The sequence below is a fragment of the Myotis lucifugus genome, unplaced genomic scaffold, assembly GCF_000147115.1.
Source record: "Myotis lucifugus unplaced genomic scaffold, Myoluc2.0 scaffold_1059, whole genome shotgun sequence".
Taxonomy (NCBI): Eukaryota; Metazoa; Chordata; class Mammalia; order Chiroptera; family Vespertilionidae; genus Myotis; species Myotis lucifugus.
The window spans coordinates 45,734-50,784 of record NW_005872107.1 but is presented as its reverse complement, the minus strand read 5'-3'; the positions used below and the strand labels follow the sequence as shown (position 1 = coordinate 50,784).

At 53.0% G+C, this 5,051-nt stretch overlaps 1 long non-coding RNA gene across 1 annotated transcript; it reads right to left on the bottom strand.

Moving 5' to 3' along the window:
- Positions 1–48: 48 nt before the first annotated feature.
- Positions 49–3,383, bottom strand: LOC111824258. Its single transcript, XR_002827331.1, has 3 exons — positions 3,181–3,383; positions 2,130–2,336; positions 49–376 (listed from the first exon to the last, which is right to left on the bottom strand). It is a non-coding gene; the product is annotated as an uncharacterized LOC111824258 (long non-coding RNA).
- Positions 3,384–5,051: the final 1,668 nt, after the last annotated feature.

The following is a 5,051-nucleotide window of genomic DNA, read 5'->3' as shown; positions in this document are numbered from 1 at the left end:
GCCTTCCCCCAACACCAGGAACATCACGTCCATTCGCTGAAAGTGAGCACCAGGGAGCAGGGAGGGCCTGAGAGCCGCAGGGAGCTGGTGGCCTCGGCCGGTCACAAGTGGCAGCAGCACTCAGTCTGGTGCCAGGGAGCAAGAGTCACTCACGGCCACTAGAAGAAGCACTTGGCCTGGGGGAGGACGTGGCAGCGCACGAGTCAGCCACGCCCTGCCGGCCCCTCATGGATCCTGGGAGGTTCACACTCATGCAGGACACCTGGCTCTTCCCGCTGTATTTACCTCATCATGTTCACGGTGGATGGTCCCAGTCCGAAAATGTGTCCTGGGTACAGGCTAAGGCAACTCTGACTATATTTTGAAACTCGCTTTTCTGAGAAAAAGAAGAAAGAGAAAGAGAATGAGAGAAATGTAGAAAGAGAGAGAAAGAAAAGAAAAGAAGACAGAAAGGGAAGACGAACTGGTGATTGCTATGACCTCTGAGATGGTATTTCATACATTTGAGGGCAATTATGAAATTACTACTTGAGCTCTATATACTTGTGGCCAAATGTCATGCCGGCTTCATCCCAGATGTGGGTCATCCTTTTAGAGTAAATGGAGACACTGCATCTTACCTTATTACAAAGGCGACGTGTTTTAAAATATCTTTCTATTTAAAATATTTACTTATTTCTAGCTGGTACTACCTTATTAAAACAGGTTAATTCCTAAAAATAGGAATGTCTTGAGCTTAATTCTAATTTAGACAGGCAGGAGCACCACCTTAATGCAGTGGTTCGCGACTAAGGAAAAGTCAAGTCTAATAAGAAACATCAATAAAAAACCAATTGTTTCATTTTCCTCTTGTAGGTATTTATGTGTGTGGGTTTTTTTGTCTCTTCAATGAACCAGAAATATTTTGTTAGTCCTATTAAGAGTATTCTGATATTATATGAAGCATTCTTTTATTTGGTAGGAAGTTTTTATTATCCCTTCAATTATAAAGTTAAAACATGTTAATATCAAAAACAGGCCTTTTTATGAATGCAAGAATTCTTCTGTGTATTCAGTGCAATTGCCTTTTAAAAAAATCTCACTCACACTTCTTAAATTATTCTTGGGTATTTTAATCTTTTGTACTGTCATTAGGATCATCTACAATCACATATTCAAACTAGTGTGGTTTATACATAGAAATGCTACTAATCTAAATGTATATTTAACATTTGAAAGCTACTACTTCTAGTTTTCTCCATCTAATGACTTATTAGACATTCTCTTGGATTTTTCAGGCAGGTGATCACATGAACAGGTTTGAAATGGCAATTTTAATGCTATTTAAAGCTAAATTAAGATATGCCAGAGAATGAAAAATAATGACAGTTGTTTTTTCCAAACCACAAATAGATTTAATTAACTGCTATCTGAAGTATGAATCAAGTAAAATATTTACTTCACAACATGACCGATCATAATTTTCTAAGTGACATATTTTTAGGAATAAACCATTTCTAGCAATTTTTTATTGATCTGAGAGAGGGAGGGGGAGAGAGAGATAGAAACATCAACGATGAATGAGAATCATTGATTGGCTGCCTTCTGCATGCCCCACACTGGGGACCAAGGCCACAACCCGGGCACGTGCCCTGACTAGGAACCAAACCTCGACCTCCTGGTTCATAGGTCGATGCTCAACCACTGAGCCACACCAGCCGGGCTCGAGCAATTCGCCCACCTGGCAGTCCTGAGGCCGTGTGAGGAAGGCTGAAGGAGCCGGCACCTCACTTGCACCATTTCCCCTAGGTTTTTGCTTTGCTTGAATCACCAGTGTCCCTCTGCCGACGCTGACGTAGGCTGGCAGGCGTAAGTTGCCCAAAATTTAGCAGCAGAATTGCAGATGGCACAATTACTCACTCAGCAGCTGGTACCCTCACCTTTCAACCTTAAAACGAGTCTAGGATCCATTTAGTGGAACAGCTGTGTTAATGAAAAGATTCATGTAAAACTCAAAGCCTGCTTAGAAACTGCAGATTCCGCCTTTTCCAGCCAAAACCCAGGAAACAAACCAGACAGGAGTCCCTGACATTTCAAGGGAGATACAGAACCAGCACCCCTGACCCCCATCTAGCACGTTCTCAACTCACCGCCTTGCTTGTCAAGGACGCAGGCGAGGAGGCCACAGCGCCATGACGCTGCCAGATGCGGGAGCAAACAGTTGGATGTGGAGGACGGTTTCCCATCTGTGAGGGGGCCACAATAGTGGCTTGGGCCCGCAGGACTGTTCTGAGGACAGCCGGTTCCTGGTGGGGCCCCTGGTGTGAGCTGGGTGCAGTCCCAGGCTGAGTTCTGCTCTGGTGAAAAGGTTGAGAGAGAAATGGTCATTGCAGAGAGAGCAGGGAGGGAGCACTGGCGCTCAGGGAAACGAGGTCCCTGGAAGGGGCTCGGTGTGGTCGGCCCCATCACCACTGAATGGGTTGGGAAGGACCGGAGCTGGATAGAGAAGGGAGGGTCCCAGAATCCCTCTGGCAGACAGAGGGCCTCAGCCTCCTGCCCCCGCTGTGGGGGGTGAGGAGGAGAGGGAGGCCAGGCCCAAGACCCAGGACCCCATGAGCTATGAGAGCCTGTAGATGCTCGGCCATCCTGGCAAGATTCTCAGCCCCTAGTGGTTGATGGCATGAGGGCATCTGGTCAGGCCTGCACAGACCCCAGGTGCCCCCAGCCCCCCAGCTGGCCTTGGGTCTGACCTGTTCCTCCTGCTTTAAACTGGACCTTGGCTGTCACTTGCTCCCAGGCAGCCTGGGGAGTCAGGCTCCTTGGCATCTAGGTGCTAACTTGTGACCAGCTCGGTTAGGGGCTGTTGCTCTCCATTATCCGGAGGGACCACCTCACCTGTCGCCTGCACCTGCAGAGCCCAGGGGCCCTCTTCCAGGGCTGGTCAGGTTGGGGTGTGTCCTAAGGGGCACCCCGGACTCTGCTGGGCTCCCTTCTGAATCCTCTGGCCCAGGACACTGCCCTCAGGAAAATGATCCCTGGGGGTGGAGGGGCACACGGGAGTCACCCAGGGGCAGCCTGAGTCTGTGGACTGATGGGAAGACCTGCTGCCCTCCCCTTTGGGGTTCTGAAGGCATGGTACCTCACACACACACACACCCCCGGAGGCTGGGTGGCTTCCAGGCCTTTCCCGAACCACTGCACCTCTCAGCCTCAGTTTCCCCATCTGTGAAGTGGGCCACCATAGTGGATTGGCCCCCAGGACTGTTCTGAGGACAGCCGGTTCCTGGTGGGGCCGCTGGTGTGTGCTGGGTGCAACCCCAGGCTGAGTTGCACTGTTGTGGTAAAAAGGTTGAGAGAGAAACGGTCAATGCACAGAGAGACCTCAGCGTCTTCACGCTGCCTTCTCCCAGGCACATGGAAAAGAAAGTAACTTGATGGAACCAGCCTAGCATCGACTTGACTTTCAAAATATAAGCATCGTGACGCATTACATAAAAGCTGTGCTTTCTGGCGGAGCTGCCCTCCTCCCAGCGCCCGGGCTGATGGTACAGAGCCAACCGCTTCTGACCTCGGAGAAGCAAACCAGAAGGCCCCGCTCCAGGCTATTTTAGGCACGGACTTAAAAAGTAAAAACAGCTGTAAAGTGAAAAGTTTGAGGAACATGCCATTTCTTGGAGTGATGGAATGGAGAAGCTGGCCATCGGGCCAAGCAGCCGGAATCCTCCGCCGGCAGAGCCCGCACCCAGGCCTCAGGCAGCTAGCCGGTCTGGCCGGGCGTGTACATGCTGAGTAGGGTGTCCAGCAGGGCCCCACCACGGGCCTGGGGCTCGGACAGGTGAGGACAGCCCTGTCCTGGCTATCCTCGTCTGCCTGCCCATGTGGTCCTATCTTCCCCCACGACCACCTCTAGGGCCCAGGCCTCGTGGGGGCCGGACACCCTCGCATTCCTCTGCCACCGAACTGCCTGCCTGGAGGTGTCTGGCAGTGGCGAGGACGAAGTGAAACTACCCCACCACGGGCGGAACGTGCCCCGGCTCTCGATAGCCCCCACCCAGGCTGCTGACCCAAAGGGCCCAGAGTCACAGGGTCACCCCGAGGGGTTTATGTCTGAAGACTGAGCTGGGTCCCTCAGAAGGCCACCCCTGATGACAGCCCTTCAATTAGACAGGCTTCTTTCAGCTCCTGCTGACAAGCAGGGTAGGATGTGGGCCCTCTTATGAGCACCCTGAACGCTGCCTCCATCTCCCCATCCCAGGCTCCAGCATGAGGGGAGGGGGCTACCCAGTGCCAGGCAGCCATGAAGGGTCCCACACCTGCCTGCCCTCCTGCCTGGCCAACAGCTCAGGTCCTGCTGTTGCCGCTGGGTTGGGCCCATTCTTATCCCCTCAGCCCCAGGCTGGAAAGGGGCCAGCAGAGGGGTCATGAACTCGGCACCCACCTCACAGTCTGCATCCTGGGCCTCTCCTGACCCTGTGTCCAGAGCTGGGTCCCCCAGAATGCCACCCTGATGACAGCCCTTCAGTAAGACTGAGGCTTCTTTCAGCTCCTCCTGACAAGCAGGGCAGGGTGTTTGCAATGTCGAGGGTCCCTCTCTGGTTTCCGAAGGGCTCTTGCAGGTGCAGGACCAAACAGTTGCACTGGACTGGGCTCACTGAGCAGGCAGGATTCTCGATGGCTCCTCCATCAGCTGGTCACTTGCTCCCAGACCGGGGATCTTCCCACCTAAGCACCGGTTTCCTCCAGTTTGGGCCTGACTGTTGGCCTGTGGCCTCCCATGGGGAGCGGACCCTTTGTCAGAGCCCCAACCTCCCCCAACCAGAGCACCCACAGAGGCCTAAATGTCATCTGCTCCAGGGACACAGTGGTCACTGCTGGGTGGACGGCTTCCTGGCCCATCGCCTCCTGGCAAGTAAAGGCAAGTGGGACGTGAGCACGTGGCTGCCACCAGCATGTGGTGTCAGCAGCACACCACGTCATGGCAGCTCAGAACCCTGGATGGACTTGTTCTTGGCCATGACCGACCCGTGTCCCAGCCCCTCTGATCTGCCACATCATGTCTGTGTGTCCCCAGG